The sequence below is a fragment of the Anolis sagrei genome, chromosome 2 (assembly GCF_037176765.1).
Source record: "Anolis sagrei isolate rAnoSag1 chromosome 2, rAnoSag1.mat, whole genome shotgun sequence".
Lineage (NCBI taxonomy): Eukaryota > Metazoa > Chordata > Lepidosauria > Squamata > Dactyloidae > Anolis > Anolis sagrei.
This window is the reverse complement of record NC_090022.1, coordinates 262,350,766-262,372,030: the sequence shown is the minus strand read 5'-3', so window position 1 is coordinate 262,372,030 and position 21,265 is coordinate 262,350,766. Positions and strand designations below refer to the sequence as shown.

General features: G+C 39.9%; 1 protein-coding gene across 2 annotated transcripts in view; it reads left to right on the top strand.

Moving 5' to 3' along the window:
* The first annotated feature begins 17,001 nt into the window (after positions 1-17,001).
* ZNF366 (zinc finger protein 366) overlaps positions 17,002-21,265 on the top strand; it is a 35,238-nt gene continuing 30,974 nt past the window's right edge. For both annotated transcript variants that reach the window (XM_060761687.2, XM_060761686.2), the window contains exon 1: positions 17,002-17,188. The gene's annotated coding sequence lies outside the window, so the exon portion shown is untranslated. The remainder of the gene's footprint in view (positions 17,189-21,265) is intronic.

Below are 21,265 nucleotides of genomic sequence, written 5' to 3'. Positions count from 1 at the left end.
CTTTGGAGTCTGGCTGAAAGTCAAGGCGCGTCTGGCAGAATTCCTTTAGAATGCAAGGCATCGTTTTGACCCTCTCAAGCAACAAAAACTGCTGAATGCCAAAAGGCAATTTGCATCAGGTACCCAGTGGATGTCTCTGTGCTGCTTGGAACAGAAATGACGGTGTTAGGTCAACCTGGAATCCAAATGATCCAATTATGGGCCAAACTCTAACACAGAGTCAAACTAGCATAATATTAATTCTGTCTCTCCAGAATACATCATGGAAACACTAATTCCGTACGAGGACTTAGAGGAGGGATGGGCAATTCATAATATATTTTCACCTCCACTGTCCTTCCCCTCGGATCACCCCATCACATTCAGGTGCTTTGAAAGCAAACAAACAATATCACATCTCTTCCAGCTGTTGTTTTGGCTAGTAATCAGCTTTATGAAAATGCATTTTCAGATGTATGGTAGGTTTGCAAAGTGCATATAACACACCTAGACCATGTTCTTATGCTATATGTGCCATTCTGCCCACCTCTTTACTCTTCCTTTCCCTATTTGTTTACAGCTGTGCTTTTAGAAGATCCAATACAAAATCTCACAGATGAAAACCACGAAACACATGGCCAGGAAACATCAGAATGTGGCCAAGATGACAGAAAGAATTCATGAAGAAGCCCACATAAGCTAGGAGAGGCTGTAGTGGTTTGTTTTTGCCTGAGCCCACTAGGAAGGGCAATCTACTACTACTACTACTACTACTACTACTACTACTACTAATAACTTCATTCTTGTATCTTGCCATCATCTCCCTGAGGGACTCGGGGTGGCTTACACATGGCACAAGGTGCCTAAAAACAGAACATAAAATAAAACACAATGTAAAATACAACAGAATAAAACATGTTCTGATGCTATAGATGCCCTCCTGCCCACCTGTTTTCTCTTCCTTTCCCTATTTGACTCAATAAAGCAGCACTCAATAACCAATGATGATAAGTTACTGTAAGAGTGGCCAGGCTGTAAACGTATCAAGGGAATGGGATAAGTGTGAAATTGTAATCATGGAATGAGGGCATGGGATGAAGTGCAGTGCTGCATAACTATGGCGTAGAACAACTAGGGACTAGGCATTCTTGAAAACTTGTTTGAACATCCAGGACTTCAGGTCCCTAAAGAAGGAGGACAGTGTGGGGGCCTGCCTAATCTCCCTGGGGATGATGTTCCAAAGCCGGGAAGCCACCACTAAGAAGGCTCTCTCCCTCGTCCCCACCAACCACGCTTGCAAGACTCCACTGCCATCTGCTGAGTTAATAGAATAGTTGAAGTAAGTTGACGACATGAAGGAAAGTAGGAGGAAGAGAGAGAAAATGGGATATTTTAAAAAGAGCTGGAGAAGTGGGACAACAGAATATTAATCAGAACTGCCCTACCAAATTGAAATAATTGACAGATATGAATGTTATCTTCTGTTTCATCCCTCAGATCTCCTAGAATGGTCTACAAATATCAGAAATGAGACCAACCCTGCCCAAAAGATTATAATCTTAAAGACAAGATGCAAAATTAAAAAATATAAGAAGGGGAAAGGAACAACATTCTGTATTACCGCATATTTATATCAATCTGCATTTTTTTAAAAAGCAGTTCTTAAAAGATACTGTGGGCTAATGTTACAAGATCCTGTCCAATCTTGAAATTTAAGCTTGGTCAGTCCTTGGATGGGAGACCACCAACTAATAGCAGATATTGGCTCTGTTCATAGAATCATAGAATCAAAGAGTTGGAAGAGACCTTATGGGCCATCCAGTCCAACCCCCTGCCAAGAAGCAGGAATATTGCATTCAAATCAGCCCTGACAGATGGCCATCCAGCTTCTGTTTAAAAGCTTCCAAAGAAGGAGCCTCCACCACACTCCGGGGCAGAGAGTTCCACTGCTGAATGGCTCTCACAGTCAGGAAATTCTTCCTCATGTTCAGATGGAATCTCCTCTCTTGTAGTTTGAAGCCATTGTTCCGCGTCCTAGTCTCCAGGGAAGCAGAAAACAAGCTTGCTCCCTCCTCCCTGTGGCTTCCTCTCACATATTTATACATGGCTATCATATCCCCTCTCAGCCTTCTCTTCTTCAGGCTAAACATGCCCAGCTCCTTAAGCCGCTCCTCATAGGGCTTGTTCTCCAGACACTTTATCATTTTAGTTGCTCTCCTCTGGACACATTCCAGCTTGTCAATATCTCTCTTGAATTGTGGTGCCCAGAATTGGACACAGTATTCCAGGTGTGGTCTAACCAAAGCAGAATAGAGGGGTAGCATTACTTTCCTAGATCTAGACACTATGCTCCTATTGATGCCAGCCAAAATCCCATTGGCTTTTTTGCCGCCATATCACATTGTTGGCTCATGTTTAACTTGTTGTCCATGAGGACTCAAAGATCTTTTTCACACATACTGCAAAGGAAAGAACTGGCAAACCACCCCTGCCTAAAATAATCCTATGAAATTCATGGATGATATCATAAACTGATAGATGACTTGAGACATGCACACTAATTTGATCTGCAATTAGTCTGCATGAGTATTTTCTGTTAGAGTGATTCCTTGATATCAGATATAATTGTTTTTCTTTGGATAATAACAACTGGGGTAGGTCTCTCTTTATTTTTTATTTTTATTTTTGCCCTCCTACCTGTTTGAAATTGTGAGCAGATTGAGAAGCTGCCAGCTTGATCTTTCTAGCAGATATGTCCTTTAGCTCTTCAAGTGAAATGATATACATCCCCCTCTTCCTTTCTTATTCATCAGCATATTTTCTGCCTCGCCTTCCTCTGAGTTTCCTTTCTCATTTCTACTTGCTTTGACAGCCTCAGGAAGACTAATTAAATATTGAACACTTCCCACTACACTGATTTTGGAGCCAGCTCTTCATGCACAATCCGTGCACATTTCGACACAACCCACAACCTCTTATTGTTAGTGTTTTTGTCCCAAGGGAATTAAAATAATTTATTGCACATAATGAACGTGACTCATGGTAGGCGTCTAAAGCTAGTTTTTTAAATAACAGAAATGGTTGTTTTTTTAAAAAAAATGTGTTTGTTTACGCAGTGCACAAGAGTCTTGGAAAAAAGGAGATAACTTGTTTAGAACTATCAGCAACTGCTGGCAAAAAAAAAAAAAAAACACATTGAAGCAAGAATGTGCGTGAGAGCAGATTCAAGCCTGGATCATGAACTGTACAAACAGATGACAGTTATCATGTGTGCTTTCTTCGTAAGTCCATTTACAAGGACTCTAGATATACGGCTCTTTTAGAAAAGTGAAAAGTCCACTTTTCCTCCTTGCTAAACAACTGGTCCATTTGATTGCAATTTTCTGAATGAGGTGGACTAATCACATTTCATGTGATTATATCATGATAGTGTTTAGTCGATCAATCTTGACCCCTTTTTTGTGTCAGGAGCCACTTGAGAAATTGCAAGTCACTTCTGGTGTGAAAGAATTGGAAGTCTGCAAGGATGTTTTTATCATTCTTGTGGGAGGCTTTTCTCATATCCCTGCATGGGGAGCTGGAGCTGACAGAGGGAGCTCAATCCACTCTCCCTGGATTTGAACTGTTGACCTGTCAGTCAGCAAATCTGCCAGCACAAGGGTTTAACCCATTGCTCCACCAGGTGCTCCATCTTGACCTATGTGATTATGCCATTGAAGCTAACTGAAACACACTGTGTTTCTTGGGCTGATCATAATGATGATCCAGTTGATCAGATCATTTAAAACTAAGGGCCTCATCACATTGATGAGGTCCTGTGGGGCAATTCCCCAGCCTCAGTGGTGAATAGGTGGGATAGCAAGGCAATCCCAGTGCCACATGCCCCACCTTGCCTGCAGTAACACTTCCACATCACACGTGGGGAAGCAGCACTTGGCTTCCCCCTGCTCTGCCCACGTTCTCTCTGAAACACGGGAAGCCTCCTATGTTCCGAGGGAAATGTCTTACCATGCTGTCAGTACATTTCCTCCAAAGAGCCCTCCTGGACATTGGAATATGCTGTGTGATGGCATCCATCAGGCTCCAAGGAGGAAGCGTCCTGGAAGCGTGTTAGGACACTGATTTCACCTTGAGTGTTGAGGTCATAATTATCATGCTAGTTGTTGTTAACTGCCATCAACTTCAAATTGTGGGAACTCTATCAATGAGAAACCTATCATTAACAGCCTTTTCAAGTTTGGGAGATTCAGGGTCCTGGCTCCCTGGTTGAGTTTATCCATATAAACCATCTTGACCACTGCGGTCAATGGAGGAGGCCCTCCTCTCAGTCCCACCCCTGTCACAAGCACGGTTGTTGGAAACGTGAGAGAGGGCCTTCTCCATGATTACCCCCCACTTCTGGAACGCCCTCCCAAAAGAAATAAAAATGGTCCCCTTCCTTCTCTCTTTTAAAAAACAATTAAAAACTTATCTCTGTTCAGTTGCATATGAAGAGGAAGAGAATTTGGTAGATTATTTAATTTTGCTCAGTTCTGTCAAAGCTGTTGTTTCCTTCTGATATTTGATTAATTTGTTTTTTGTTTTTTATTTGAATTAAATGTTGGTCATTTTTGTTGGAATCCTGAGTCCCCTTGGGGAGGGAGGGTGGAATATAATAATAATAATAATAATAATAATAATAATAATTATTATTATTATTATTATCATCATCATCATCATCGTCACCATCATTGTCCATCTGGAAAACAGTCTTCTTTTCCTTCTGTGTTTTATCTTAATAAGTTCTTGTATGTCATGTCTTCTCACAATATGTCCAAAGTACAGTAGTCTCCGTTTAGTTACTTTAGTTTCTATTAACATTTTAAGCTTAATTTGCTCCAGGGTGTATCTCTTTGTCTTTTTAGCAATCCAAATAATCAATCAACCTTTTTCCATGGGGCCAGCTACATGGGGCATAAACAGCAATGCTGATCTGGAGTAAGAGTCACCATGGTCTGCACGGTCAGGTGCCAAGTCTGCTTGGGAGCTGGTGGGTGTCATGCTGCATGTTCTAGAGTCCGCTTAGAAGCTGGGTGGTGTCTGCATGGCTCAGTGGCACTGGAGCCAGTTTGGCACTGCTGGATTGCCACCCTTATGCCCCCATCAATCTAGCCTTTGTAGGGACTACTGGGCATGAAAATGCTGGTAATAACTGCTCAGTGCCTATAATGACAATAGCCACTCCAACAAAGTAATGTAAAAGAGAGTAGAGGGGAAAGGAGAACTCCCTATTGCTTCCCTATTATTTCAGCTAGAATGATTACAAGTACCAAGCAACAGCCACCACCATTTTCATACCTGGTGATTCTTGTAAAGGTCATTATCAACAAGACAAGGTAAGTACCATCCTCTGTTCCTGGGGTGCCCAAACTTGGGAAAAGCAAGATGATGGTGTGAAAAATCACGTACTTACTTACTTAGGTGATCTCTCATTGTCTGAGTAGGATAGTCTTCCAGGATCAGTGTACTGGCGGTGGGTCCATACGTGACTGTGGAGCCCTATTCTTGATCTGCATCTTCTCCCGCAGTGAGGGCATTGGTTTCCAGGTGGAAGGCAGTTCCGGTCAGGGTTGGCTTGATGTGCCTTCCTCTTGGCATGTTTCTCTCTTTTGCCTTCCATTCATGCCTCTTCAAATTCTACAGCACTGCTGGTCACAGCTGACCTCCAGCTGGAGTGCTCAAGGGCCAGGGCTGCCCAGTTCTCGATATCTATGCCAGAGTATTTAAGATTGGCTTTGAGCCCCTCTTTAAATCTCTTTTCCTGTCCACCAACATTCCATTTTCCATTCTTGAGTTCAGAGTAGAGCAACTACTTTGGGAGATGGTGCTCGGGCATCCGGACAACGTGGTCAGTCCAGCGGAGTTGATGGCAGAGGACCATTGCTTCAATGCTGGTGGTATTTGCTTCTTTTGGCACACTGACATTTGTCCGCTTGTTTACCCTAGAGATTTGCAGGATTTTCCAGAGGCAGCACTGATGGAAAAGTCATTGTTACTTCTTGAATATGAGGTAGCACAACTGTTTACACTGGTCCAAAATGTGAATGAACTCTGGACCTTATTTTCAGCTGCTTTGGATCTCATGTTGATAGAAAAGTGAGATTTCAAATAAATAAATAAATAAATAAATAAATTGTTGAGTGTTTTCAATCTGCGGGCATTTATTCTCCCCCCTCATATTTGTTGACAGATTTTTGTTAGCACTAAAGAAGATTGTGTGTGCACCTTGAAACATCTCCATTGATATGCCATCTGTTCCTGTTGATTTATTTCTCCCAGGTGATCTGAGTGTAGCTTCTACTTCATGTTCTAACATTGTAGGTTCATCTTCAAATTGTTCTTCCTTGAATGAATCTGTCACCCTTTCATCTCTTTCGTATTAGTTCTACAGTGTATTGTTTCATCATCTTTTTATTTCTTCTTGATCATGTAGTGTATTCCCCTGCTGGTTCCTTTTGTTGTGGTATTCTGTTTCTCTGCAATGATTGCTTTAGTAGTTTTTTTTATCCTGCACACATGTTGTTGAGCAGTTGCATTCAGATTCTGGCCCTATTTCTGTCACCTTTTATTTTTGCTTCTTGTTTATCTTTAACTGCTTGAAGAGTTTCATCTGCCATCTATTGAGGCTTCTTTTTCTTTTTTGGCTGTGGAAAGTGGACTTTATCACATGAGACAGGCAAGTTGGCATTGAAGCATGATGCCGTGCACATCTTGCTGATGGTCTGCCTTCTCCCCATGATTAACCTGTTCCCTGCTATTGATAGACAAAACCTGTCAATAGCTCACAAACCCACAGTGTTCCCATCGCTTACGTTATGCTGACAATAAAGTGACATTAAGGGGTAGAATTCTCTTCCTCTCCCACTCTTCTCAATTTTCTTCACTATTTCCAAGCTGTCTGTTTTATGTATATTTAATACTTTGCAGACTAGCAGAAGGACACGAACGCGGTGTTATGAGGGTATGTGGAATATGCTTTCAGGATCACGGATTGGCAAATTGACACAATTGTACAAATTAAGAGAGGTGTGATATTGAAGGTCTTCATCCTTGTATAAATCTACTCTCAATGATAATGAAACCGCTGTGGAATGGTGACTTCATCTGATAAAGTCCAGTGTCTTTTTGTATTGCACATTTACAGTGCCTTTGGCTTGAGTCCTGAATTCTTCTAGCTACTGGTTAATTAGGCTTAATGGTGAAAACTTCTATTTTTTACAGTATCTTTAAATTCTCCAACATGGAGTGACTAACAAATTCTGTTCCTATAAATACGACTTTCTTTTAGCCTCTGAGAGCATGTCAATATCTGAACATTCTTTGACTTCAGTTGAGCTGGATCATAAGCTATAGCACTACTTGTCCTCTGCTGCAACCCAGTAATATCCAGTCTTATCATTTGGCACTATCACATGTTTTCTGTGATTCTTTTGATAGTCTCATCATAGAGTTTTCATGGGAAAAGATATTTAAAAGGTACTTACCATGGCTTTGTCTCAACAGTACTTTCAAGTGTGAACTATGGTGTGTTGCCATTGTAACTGAGAGTTCATTTGCCATGCTACCCACACTATTGTTTCTTATCAATAGTTGTTTAGCCCATTTACTCTGGCTCCTCACCAAAAAACTTGATTGACTAAAAATACAGCCTCATGTCTCATGTCCAAATAAATAATAATTACTCTAAATTAGCTTTAACGATTGACTTTCATAATCTCCGATCCCAGCCTAAACATCATCCTTAAAAAACACCAAAATGAAATATATTTGCATCGACTTAAAAATTTCCTGTAGTATACTCTTTTGGCTCAGTGACTTACTATTTGTTTTCCACCCCAGTCCTATGCACTGTAAACCCACAGTAGTAGTAGTGTGTGTGTGTGTGTGTGTGTGTGAGAGAGAGAGAGAGAGAGAGAGAAGCAGTAGAATACCACAGTACTGTACCATTGTTGCAACAGAAACTCTGGAAAGGGGCTCAATCTCCTGCCCAAAGCTCATGTCCATTAACCATCCAAAACTGACACAACTGAACTTTCATGCAGGAAATCATAGCATGACAAAAATGGGGGGGAAAGGTCAACAATAGCTTTTTTGTGTTAGGAAAAAGACAATTTGGGAGACCATTTTAAAATAATAATGCCTTCTCTTGGGGCTTTTCACACAACACCATGGCTTTTCTGTTGTTTTCCCTTGGGAGACCATTTTAAAATGTTATTCAGATACAATTTCAATTTATTTTCTTCATGTAGTATTTGATTATTATCTATTAATTTCATTTGTATACCGCCCTTATCTACCGTGAACGGACTCAGAGTGGCATATGGCTGTATGTCACACTTTCATAATTGTTGTCAAGCCACAGAACCCCCACCACAAAGATTTATAGAACATCAAGAGACTTCAAACAAATATGTTTTTTTCCCCTTTTTTATTAAAACATTTATTGTGGACCCGGAGTTGTGAAATGCCAAAGTGCTCGAGGTTTTGGAATGGACCTAGCAGCAGCTGTACCTACAAACTCTATCAAATCTAACCCTTTAATAAAATGTATCGATTTGATGATTTCTATATAATTTGTATCTTTTATGTACTGTGTCAACTCCTACCAATATGCAGTGTGTAAACTGTATCAAATGCATGTATCAAAATGTCTTTTGAAGGCAGCCACCTTTCTGTGCCCCCAGTTTACACAATCCCTTGGGAAAGGAGAGGATGGTCAGGATCCCTCCAGATATTTCCCAATCCATAATGCTATCAGAATCTTAGTGTATGTGTGCAGATAAATGATCCTCTTTGTCAACAAAAGAAGCCCAGAATTCATTTAACTTTATTAAGACCTTTGTCTTTTGAGACTTGCACCTTTTTCTCACTTATTCATTCAGTCTGCCGTTCCCATGGAAGAGGAGGTTTAGTAGATATGAATTCACCAACTCTCTATGCCAGCAACCAAGCCCTTGTTTGTCTAAAATTACCACCTTTGTCTTTTGAGACTTGCACCTTTTTCTCACACGAGAATGAACACTTAAGTCAATCAGGGACTCATCAGCATATCTACATCACCATTTCCTCATGGACTGTGCCCTTCCAAGGGGTGTCCCTGAAACAGATTGGCTCTTTGAAGTGACCAAGCACCAGCTATCATTCTTCCCACCACAGGAACCTTCTCTTGTAGGCTGTGACATCAATGGAATCCCCAGCTAATCCAGGTGTGGATCCTAGCCTGCCTCTTTTTCAGCCAATCAGGGGAGGCAGCGGGAAGTCTAAACAATTGTCAGAACTGTATAAGATGTCATGTATTTAATGTGTTGTCAAAGGTTTTCATGGACAGAATCATTGGGTTGCTGTAAGTTTTTTGGGCTATATGGCCATGTTCTGGAACATGGCCATACAGTCTGAAAAACTTACAGCAACCTTGTCATGTATTTCTCTGTGAGTTTTATGCTTGTACCTTTTGAAGCATATTGCGTGTACTTGCATTCTTTTTGGCCAAATCATAATAAACCTTTGTGGTTTTGCCTTCAACCTAGGGAACTTATTTCTCTTAACTGCAGTGCTAGCTGAATTCACTACATAATCACAACGCTATAGTCCTCATTGGAAAATTCAAGACTAAACTGTCACTGTGAATGAAGGCATAAAGATAAACCTGTTTGTCTTCTTGTCCTTATGAAGTATTGACATCATTGCATACTTCAGACAAAGTTAGAATTATCTGACTTTAAAAAAAACTGGTTTTATTTGTTCACAGTAAGCTAGGTTCTTCATAGCAAAGGCAGACAAAAAAAGGAGGGGAAACCTTGTGCTAGATTTCCAATACTTGTCTGAACTGTGTCCGGTAAATCAGCTTCCTCCTCTCCACCCTATGCTTAAAGTTTCAACAAAATACTCTTTCCATTAAACAATGATAGTGTAAGCAGACAGCACTTCAAACATATCTTCTTTTAATATTTCCCCCCCTTTTGTATGTTTAGAGGAAATGCTACAGACTGAAGGATTTTACTTTTATTTTCACCTACGTAATTATTCTATTAGCTTCTGATAATGATGATTTCTCTGAAGCTGGCAACAATTAATTTGCTACTGCAGGTCTATAAAGTGGTCTATCTTTAAAGTGGTGGGTGTTAAAAAAAGCCCCTCTGTTAAGGATATATATTAAATGGGAAGGAATATTTTCCCAATGATTATATTTTATTCACAATTTGGAAATGTTACATTTCAGGCGAGAGTTCTCAGAATGCTCTAAATCAGTGGTTCTCAACCTGTGGGTCCCCAGGTACTTTGATCTATAACTCTCAGAAATCCCAGCCAGTTTACCAGCTGTTAGGTTTTCTGGGAGTTGAAAGCGAAAACATCTGGGGACCCACAGGTGGAGAACCACTGCGTCTAGATGGAATATCATGGGAGCTGCAATCCAAAAGCGGGCTTTTCTTTGCTGGCCATCTTGAGATACAATTTACATGGAGAAATATTAATGTTATTATAACAAAAAATTACCCTGATCCCCATCATTTGAGGGGGATTTTTTTGTTGTTTACATCTTCATAGAATTATGAAAAAAACAAAAACAAAACCCAGCAACCTTCTGCTGAAAAGATAAACATTTTGAGCAGGAAAGACCAAATTATTAAGAATTCTGCCACCCTGTTGTATAGAGCCTGAATTCAACATTGAAAACAAAGGAGACAGGAATAACACTGACTTGTAAGATGGCCGTAGTTTCCCATCATTTTAGGAGATAAATAAGTTGTGATCTTATATTTTCCATCGTTTCATAAGTATAATGAGCTAAGATGTATCAAGACAGCAGGTTTTATTCTTTCAAAAGAGATGTGTTTTATTTTTATGTGACAGGAAAAGGTGAAATGCAAATTGCCTTGCTCAAGAAAGGAAAGCCTAGGCTTCAAATTAGAATTCTTCTTTCCTTTACGGTGTCTACTAATGTTTTCCCCACATTTATTAGTTTGCCTTGAAGAGTACTGTTTTATTTTTGTACTAGTAGACAGAATAAAACATAAAGGAAACATTAGACAATTAAAGAACCATCTTATCCCTTGACAGTTGTTCCAGTCAAAGGCACTAGCACTTTTCCACAGTTACATGATGAAATAGATGTTTTGGATTTATAGAATGAGTTGCCCTGTCTACTGCTTGAAATAAAGTCCAACTGTGCTCATGGTATTACTTCACTGACAATATGGATCACAATTGACTCATCCTAGGTGATCTACAGATATGCTTTTCCCCTTAAGAACAAACAAGCATCTCAAACGCTGAGGATTACATGAGAAAGAATCCCACTGGAGCATTGCAGCACACCAAAATTTCTGGGAGTTACTCTGGACTGTGCTCTGACTTACAAGAAGCACTGCTTGACTATCAAGCAAAAAAATGAATGCTAGAAATAATATCATACGAAAGCTGACTGGCACAACCTGGGCATCACAACCAGAGACAGTGAAGGAATCTGCCTTGCACTTTGCTACTCTGTTGCTGAATACGCATACCAAGTGTGGAATGCATCTTACCAAATTAAAACAGTGGATGGGGTTCTTAATGAGACCTGCCACACATAGGATGTCTACGCCCTGGACCACTGGAGAAATTATACTGTTTAGCTGGTATTGCACCACCTGATATCCACCAGGAAGTAGCAGCCAGTAATGAAAGGACCAAGGCAGTGACATTTCTGGCCCATCCTCTGTTTGGATATTAGCCAGCATGCCAATGCCTTAAATCAAGAAATAGTTTCCTAGGTTCTACAGAGATACTCGCAGTAACACCTCAGCAAGTGAGAGTTCAAAAGTGGCAGGCTAAAACCCAGAACCTCAATCAGTGGCTGATATGATGAGAAACTTCCTCTTAGGAACACAGAAGACTGGGCAACTTGGAAGGCACTGAACCGACTGCGCTCTGGTATGAGATGCAGAGCCAGTCTTAAGAAATTGGGCTATAAAGTGGAGTCCATGACTTGTGAGTGTGGAGAAGAGCATACCACAGACCACCTACTACAATGCAGTTTGAGCCCTGCCACATGCACAATGCAGGATCTTCTTACAGCATCACCTGAGGCACTCCAAGTGGCCAGCTTCTGGTAAAAGGAAACTTAGTATAATGCCAAGTTTTTAACTTTGGGTTTTTTATACATTATAACTATATTTTCAATGTGCTTCTGACACTATAAATAAAATACATCTACAGACATGTTGGAATCCAATTTCTGTCATCCTCAGCCTGCATGGCAATTGTCTCTGCTAGCAGGGATGAGGGCAATTCAAGTCCTGCAAGCCAACAGGTTGGAGACATGTGATTCAAAATGCAATTACTCTGGATCTGTGGCTCTCATTGCAAAGAGCAGCCATAAATATCATCAGAGATAACACAAATTTAACCATTGTTACATTCAATTCATATTATAATTAGCCTGAAAAACCTTCCCTGAAACCAGAAGCAAAAGATTTCTCTCTATGCTCAGAAAGAATGTGCCCAGAAATCCTGAAATAGACCATACTGATCTAATTGTTGTGGACTACTCTTTTGTAGTACTTATGGGAAGAATCATTCTCTATTGACATGAACTCCAAGCAGCATTTTGTCATTTTCCTTGACATATGATCAGCTTAAATCACTGTGTACATTCAGAACATGATAATATTCTGTATAATTTCTTTTTCCTTTCAGTTTTCTCCCACTTTCCCCTCTTTTCTTTTGTAGCTATATTTTAAAACCCAATTAAAAAGAAATAGAAATAAAAAGGAGCATGAATAAAAAAAATACCCCATGCAACGTGCACTGGGATGACTCAGGGTTATACCAGCATACATACATGATCGTAGGGACAATGTGGAGGCAGGTAGTGAGTATTTCCTCACACAAGGCATCTTCTTCTTAGTTAGGTCAACTGCACTCCCAAAGTACATCCAGTGTACTTTGGATCTTGGTGGAGGATGGGTGTTGACTTCTGCCAGTAACACATCTGCACTTCCTCAGACACTAACTAGAAGCTGAAGCCTACTTTGGCACCATTAGGATATGCTTCATTGGGGTAGGATATGCTTCATTGCAAGTAGGAGCCCAGTACAAAAGTTCTGGTGGAGCATTTTTCTCCAGCAGGATATCATTGGATCTTGACTTGTGACTACCTCTGCTTTGCTGATTGATGCCTGAAGCCCTTTTGATACTGTTCTCCCAACCTGAACTTCAAAAAGCAAGTACAAGGAACTTGTGACCTTCAAGATGTTTTCCACTTGTGGCTCCCATAAGTTCTAGCCAATATAGAGAAAAATGAAATGTCATAGGACTTACACTACGAAAGCATTTGGATGACCACACTTGCCAGTCACTGACTAAAACAGTAGTTCCCAACCTTTTTTTTTAAAACCAGGGACCACTTTGATCAAGGACCACTCTCCAACATTAGTATCAAAAGGGTTACGAATCGGTTTTTGGTCGACTTTAAATTCAGTAAGGTTATTTGGGATGCTGATTCAGAAAATTGCATTGGATAGACCACATCAGCTCTAGTTTCTGCTTCAGAACATATGACATCCAGTAGTTATTATCTGCTCACCCACATAAAACCATATTTAATAATCTTGAGCTGATGTGGTAGTAGTAATCTTTCGTAGGTAGTCAGCCTCTCCCCTCCCGACATCCCTGTTGCCTCGGCACTATAAGAGGGTTTTGCAAGACCAGTCACTCTTGTTGGTGCATGGTTTTGAGGCAACAGTGTAGTAATGGTGTGGTCGTGGACTATATTTTTGTTCTTGCGGACCACAGATTGGAAACCACTGTACTAAAGATTACTGAGAGTGCATCACATTAGAGATAGGAATATTAACAGAGAAGGGTTAATGGATACAATTAATAGTTAATAAGCTAAAAAAATCTAATTCAATTGCATATATGTTAAGGAGGATGGTGATTCATTACTAAGATTATGTTAAATTACCATTTAGGTCTGTGTTATTAACTCAATGCAGTATGCACTAAAATTCATACCAGAATCAAACTAAAAATGGCATTGGGTTGTTGTAGGTTTTTCTGGGCTATATGGCCATGTTCTAGAGGCATGTTTTTCTCCTGACGTTTCACCTGCATCTATGGCAAGCATCCTCAGAGGTAGTGAGGTCTGTTGGAACTAGGAAATAGGGCCATCAAATGCTAATTAAGGTGGTCAGTTGAAACATTCACCCCTAGCTCCAGCAGACAAGAGTCCTTTGTCTCACCCTGGTCATTCCACAGATATATAAACCCTGTTTCCTAGTTCCAACAGACTTCACTACCTCTGAGGATGCTTACCATAGATGCAGGCGAAACGTCAGGAGAAAAAATGCCTCTAGAACATGGCCATATAGCCCGGAAAAACCTACAACAACCCAGTGATTCCGGCCATGAAAGCCTTCGACAATACATTAAAAATGGCATCCATTACTTTACTCTTCCTTACTCAATTACCACTGTTTGAGCAAGGAAGAGTAGGAAACAGCTGCATGAATTTCTGAAAATCCCATTTCTCATCCATCTCACCCCCTAAATTTTTATCTCACATTTTAAAAAGTTATTCATTTTCTTATGAATCCCAACAAAATTCCAATTGTTAAAAGTTTCAAAATGTAACTTTTTTGGTTAGATGAGGAGCTTCTGTGTGGTGTCTAGCATAAAACACAAATGGGCTATCCTAATGCAAGGAAAATCACTCTTCCAAGAAGCAATTCCTTTTTTAAATGGCCTTGGAATATATTAAACTGTTATACTCTAATCATGAACTAAAATAACTGGTTTCGCTCTGTACACTGTAATTCCCCAACATGGATGGACTCACAGAAAGCAAGAAGTAATTTTGCAAAAATTCAATAAAACTTCTCTTTGGGTAGAGAACCATTTCAGAATGTATAATTTGCTGACATTTCAGCACTGTCATTGATGAATTTAATTAACAGTTTAATTAGATTATATTAATGCTGAAATTCCAAGTAAATCAATCAATTAAAGTTAATACCAAATGTAATTAAGCTAACACTTTTTAAAGAAAAAAGCCTGTTTTAATGTTTTAATGTTCTAAAGCAGAGGTTCTCAGACTGTGCTCTGTGAATCTCAGACATGGGGCTCTGTGAATGATCACTCATACTGCTTCTTGCCTTCTGTTTCCTCCTCCTGAGAAACGCTGGAAAATTAAAGTTTTGAGCGGCTGGAAACAAAAGCAGCAGCAGCAACAGCAGCAGCAACAGCGTTCTCCTGGGGTACAGACCCTTTCTCCACTGCCTCCCTTGCTGCCCAGACTCTTTTCCTTGCCACCCACACCCACACAACCCCACTTTCTTTGCTTCCAAAAGCTTATTCCCCTCCCACTGCTCAGGGGAGTGCTTTGATTGTGTTTTTCTTGCATGGCAGAAGAGGTTGGGCTGGATGGCCTCAGGGCTTCTGCTATTATTATTACTACAAAGGCTGGGTGGACATCTGTTGAGAGTGCTTTGATTGTGCTTTTCCTCCATGGCAGAAGAGGGTTGGACTGGGTGGCTCCTGGGGTCTCCACTGAAACACTGTTAAGTTTATATTGGTTAAAGTTGTTCGTCATTCTAAATATTGTATTGTTCTTTCTTTCTTTCCTTTTTTGCTTTTTTGCACTGTGTGAATTATTTCACACAAAAACTCTCCATCCATTTGCCACTGGCCTGGCCCATGCCTGTTATATATACACTATAAATAATATAATATATAATAAAATATATAAACATTTATTGGGGCTCCACAAGCAACTTTTGCTTCAAAAAGGGTTTCATGTCTGAAAAAGTTTGAGAACCTTTGTTCTAAAGTTTTACGCTCCTGGTGAGTGACTGTAATAATTACACTCATTCAATGTAGTTAATCTACCCTTTACATTAAAACATTTCCAACTGAATTAATCATTTATTTTAACTATATCTGGAGCTCTCGGTGGCACAGCAGGTTAAAGTGCTGAGCTTCTGAACTTGCCGACTGAAAGGTTGGAGGTTTGAATCCGGAAAGCGGGGTGAGCTCCTGCTGTGGGTCCCAGCTTTTGACAACCTAGCAGTTTGAAAACATGCAAATGTGAGTAGATCAATAGGTACAGAGGGAATGTAATATTACTCTGTGCAGTCATGCCATCCACATGACCTTGGAAGTATCTACAGACAACGCTGTCTCTTTGGCTTAAATGTGGAGATGAACAACTCCCCCGCCCCCAGTTTGGACACAACTAGACTTAATGTCAAGGAGAAAGCTTTACCTTTTTTAATCTCTATATAGTAGTCACATATGGGACTAACTTGCTTGTGATTGCACTTTCCACATATCTCTTCATTTGCCATTGCAATATGTGTACGTGTGCATACGTGTCTGCAACACACTCACAGATTAACAAAACCAATAACTGTGTATTTATTTAGATCAATATTTTTAAAAACAATAAAACAATTATGTGAAATAGTTGAAATATAGGTTCAAAAACTTGTTATAGTATATGTTTTGGTCCTAAGTAGGAGATAACAAATGTGGATTTTTGTAATATAACAATCAATCAGATAAACACATACTTAAAACGTGTGTCTGTGTATTTTGACCAGCATTGAGAAAGGCTTTGGGTTTTTTCAGTGTGTCCACCAAGTTATTTTCTTTCCTTTCTCTATCACCCAGTGTGTTTTCCTTGCTAAGGCAGTAAAATGTTTCTAGATACGGGCATCCTACTCCTCAAGCAAGGCTCTGCTTTTGGAACATTGTGTTTGTTTTGATGGCATTCCACCCATTGAGTTATAAATTACAGCCTACAAAATCCATCATAAAGATATAATACTTGAGGAATTTCTTTTGGTTTGGTGATATTTATTTTTCCAAACATTTTGTTTGAGAGAAAACGAGATGGCTATCTGTCGTTTCCTTATTTTTTTTGCAGGAAAGCTCAGGGTTGTTGACTTCCTCTCCCCTCCCTTCCTTCCTTCTTTCTGAAGGTACAGAACTCATCTGAGAAAAAGAAAGGGGGAGAGAGAGAGGAACGAAGGGATTGTTCCTGTTCCCTTTCTTAAGTCATTTGGAACACTGTCCCTCCACGTTGTCTGAATCCATCCTGCCCTTAGACCAGAAGCGAGAGATCCCACCAGTTAGGTCCCCACAAGTACAGAATGTGGGCCACCCATCCTTGCAGTGTCAGCAACTGGTAAGTGGACAGCCCAGACCGATTTAATGCAAGCTGTGGGGCCTTAATAAATACAATTTGAGATGGGTTGTTGTAGGTTTTTAGGGTTGTATGGCCATGTTCTAGAAGCATTCTCTTGTGACATTTCGCCTGCATCTGTGGCAAGCATACACATTTGAGATGTTGGAGACACGCTTTGTATGTCAAAAGACAATTTGTTTGAAGTTGGAAGTGATTAGCTGTTTTATGTTTTCCTAAAATGTCAAAGCAAGTGAATTAAGACTTAAGGATAGAAAAATAGTTGTGAATGTGAAAATGTTATGGCGTGTTTATAAGACTGTTGAATATTCTTTATTTCGCCTGTTAAGGACTGAAAAATGCGGTATAGAAATAAAGCAAATAAATAAATAAATATTTTAAAGGATTGTTCCTGTATGCTGGACAGATAGAACATACTCAGGACATTCATATTTCCATTGATCATAGTGGATGGGTTGGAACCCAGTGCTTTTGTTTACCTTTTGTTTGTATGAGATGAAATGGGAGGTTCTCATATATGAACAGTTCCTTTTATGGACATATTGTTAATATCTTAATTGTCCTATTCCATCAAATATAATCAGCCAGCACCAGCCCCGGATCCCATTCCTGATATTTTATCACTTGGCATCATCAGCAGGGAAGGATTTGGAGAACCATTTGTGTATAAACATACCAAATTACATGTAGTGACATCTGTCTTCAAGGTTATGCAGTGGGAAATAATGGTAACTTTGATGTTCGCTTGGTTCTAGTCTTAGCAATGAACTCACAAGATGCCTGCTCAGACATTGATTAAATCTTCCACAGTCTTGTTCATGCTAATTTTTAGTTACTGAGCCCCCGGTGGCACAATGGGTCAAACACTTGTGCCGACAGGACTGAAGACCAACAAGTCGGAGGTTCGAATCCGGGGAGAGCACAGATGAGCTCCCTCTGTCAGCTCCAGCTCCCCTTGCAGGGACACGAGAGAAGCCCCCCACAAAGATGGTAAAACTTCAAAACATCTGGGTGTCTCCTGGGCAATGTCATTGCAGACGGCCAATTTTCTTGCACCAGAAGTGACTTGCAGTTTCTCAAGTCGCTCCTGAAACAGAAAGAAAAGGCCAGAGTAACAAATCAAGAAATCCTGAATGAAACTGAAAGCTTGCTATCCCCATCAAAGTGCAGGAAAATGGAAGTCATTAACGTTTTTATCAAGATACAGTCCAAAAGATAATATATTTGAAAAGAAATTACAAATGGATCTTGAAACACAAGGGACCTCTTTGGCTCTACCACTTTATTAGGAGCAGGCAAAAATAATCAAAGCAGAAGAAACCATCAAAATTAGTAAAACAGATAATTATTTTGTCTCCTCAAGTCTTACATAGTCTCAAGGAAACATAAAATGTTAATTTTCTTAAAAATAAATGATAAAAAGTGATCAAGATGAGTAATGCTTAGATACTGTCCATTTCCTTATGTATAAGTGTTCAAGTTATATAGATTTTAGAAACAATATTAAGATAGTAAATATACAAATGCTCTTGTTTTAAACATATTATTTACTAGCCATCCCATGCCATGCGTTGCTGTGGCCCAGTCTGTATATGTGTTTTGTGTGTGAATATATGCATATATATATATATGTGTGTGTGTGTGTGTATGTTTGTGCATATATGTGGTTTTGTGCATGAGTTGTAATGTATTTTGGGGTTTTGTTTTTTTTGCTTTTTAAGTCTCTTCCACTGCGTTTTTCAGTGTTTTTATGAGTGATGGTCACTCGTTGTCCAGATACGTGTATTGTGTCCAAATTTGGTGTCAATTCATCCAGTAGTTTTTGAGTTATGTTAATCCCACAAATGAACATTACATTTTTATTTATATAGATCATTCTAAAATAAAACATTATAAAATGAAATAAAACTCCCACCCTGGACATTCCATAGATATATAAACCCCACTTACCTAGTTTCCAACAGACCTCACAACCTCTGAGGATGCCTGCCTTAGATGTGGGCAAAATGTCAGGAGAGAATGCTTCTGGAATATACAACTCACAGCAACCCACATTCTATAATCATTCTTTCTCAATTGGTTTTACTTTAAAGTTTTCTAATTTTGCCAAGAAAAAACAGAAAACAACAGTCTGGATTATACCTGGGTTTGGGTATATAATTTCAGAGTCTAAGGCTGGGTATAACCCAGTAGAAACCAAGGGACATACTTACTTACATTTGAGAAGGCATGTCTAGGATTGTGTTAAGAGGTAGGGAGGGATCTGTGACTTTCTAGACATTGTTATACTGTAAGCAAATAATCATTTTAACCTGTTTTGAAAAACTGGGGACTGGTTGACTCTAAAAAAAACTTTTACTAAACTACATATAAAGTGAAAAACAAGAGGCCAATTATAACAGAGCAGGCAAACTTAGATTTAATGGACTGTCGAAGGGGAATTCCAGACAAGAAACAATCAGGACCAGCTAATCACCTCCCAATGAAGGATTTCACCAGGCAATAAGAAGCCAGACCTTGAAACTGGAAGTCCATTAAAGGCTAATCAAGTCGGCCAATTGCAATATTCACATCCACCTCAAACAGACATAATTCTTTCTCCCACCCTGAACATTCCACAGATATATAAACCCCACTTTCCTAGTTTCCAACAGACCTCACAACCTCCGAGGATGCCTACCACAGATGTGGGTGAAACGTCAGGAGAGAATGCTTCTGGAACATGGCCATACAGCCTGGAAAACTCACAACAACCCAAACTTAAGATTGTTCTTTAAATATAGGTGCTTACCAAATATACTGCTGCATTTCCCTATGATCTGGTAAGCTTTCTTAGGGCTGATCTACAGAGATTTAGCCACCTATACATCTATTTTGCATTTGGCACATACATACGGGGTGTGTTGCTCACCTACCTGGTTAACACAGGCACTCTGTGGGGTGGCACACATCTTACCTCCTCCATATCGCTGCCATCGTTGCTCCTAGCTGACCATAGAATCAACTGTGAAGTTTCATGAGAGAGGGAAGCAACCTCCCTCCATCCTTCTCCCTGGTCTCATGGGCATCTGTTCTGCAATTGGCAGCGGCATCCACACAACCCGGAGGAATGAGGGGGGATTGATCCCCTTCTTTATGTTGGTGGTGTGAGTGCCACATTCTGATGTCTGCAGGGCTGCAAATGATGGGTAGGGATTCGCGGGAAGCTCCATAGCAGTGGTGGCAACACAGCCACAATTCATCCCTTTCCTTGAACTGATGAGTGCAGGGAAAGGGTGATGACACCCATATTCTGTCTGGATTTGACTGAATAGGACCCATTCTGGCAAACTCTGAAGTGCCTCCTCCTCTTTGCCTGAAGCAAGGCAAACTAGTGTAACTTTAAAAAAGTAGTTTACAATTCAAAAATGAAAAGAGAGACACTTCAATTTGAGTGAGTCCACTACTTTTTGTTAGTATAGACAATCCCCTGGCCTGTTTTGAAGAAGTCTTTGGTGGGAATTTATCAAAAAACCGACTAGGATCATGTTATGAAAAAAGAAGATAGGATTTGGGCTGTTGTAGATTTTTTTGGGCTATATGACCATGTTAGGTCCTTACAACCTCTGAGGATGCGTGCGATAGATGCAGGTGAAACATCAGGAGAGAATGCTTCTAGAACATGGCCATATAGCCCAAAAAACCTACAACAACCCAGTGATTCTGGCCATGAAAGCCTTTGACAATACAGGATAGGAATTAATCATTCTGCAGTGGCTTCCTAACATCATTGTGAAGTCAAATTAAATTACTTATGTGGTGACATCATGAAGTTGGTTTAGAGTGAGGACAATATTTTGATCGTCTCTTTGACTTACCTCTATAGGAATATTATGAAATACATATGGCTGCGTGACCGCATTATAAATCAAGGGCATGAAGTATTCCTTCCATTCTAACTCCTTCTTCCCCCAATTATGAATAGGTGCGTTAGTTTCTGCAGTGTTAGCAATGACTGTGGCTTTGTAGGTAGGTGATTCTGACTCTTGCATAATGTCTATTGTCAAATCTTCAATAATA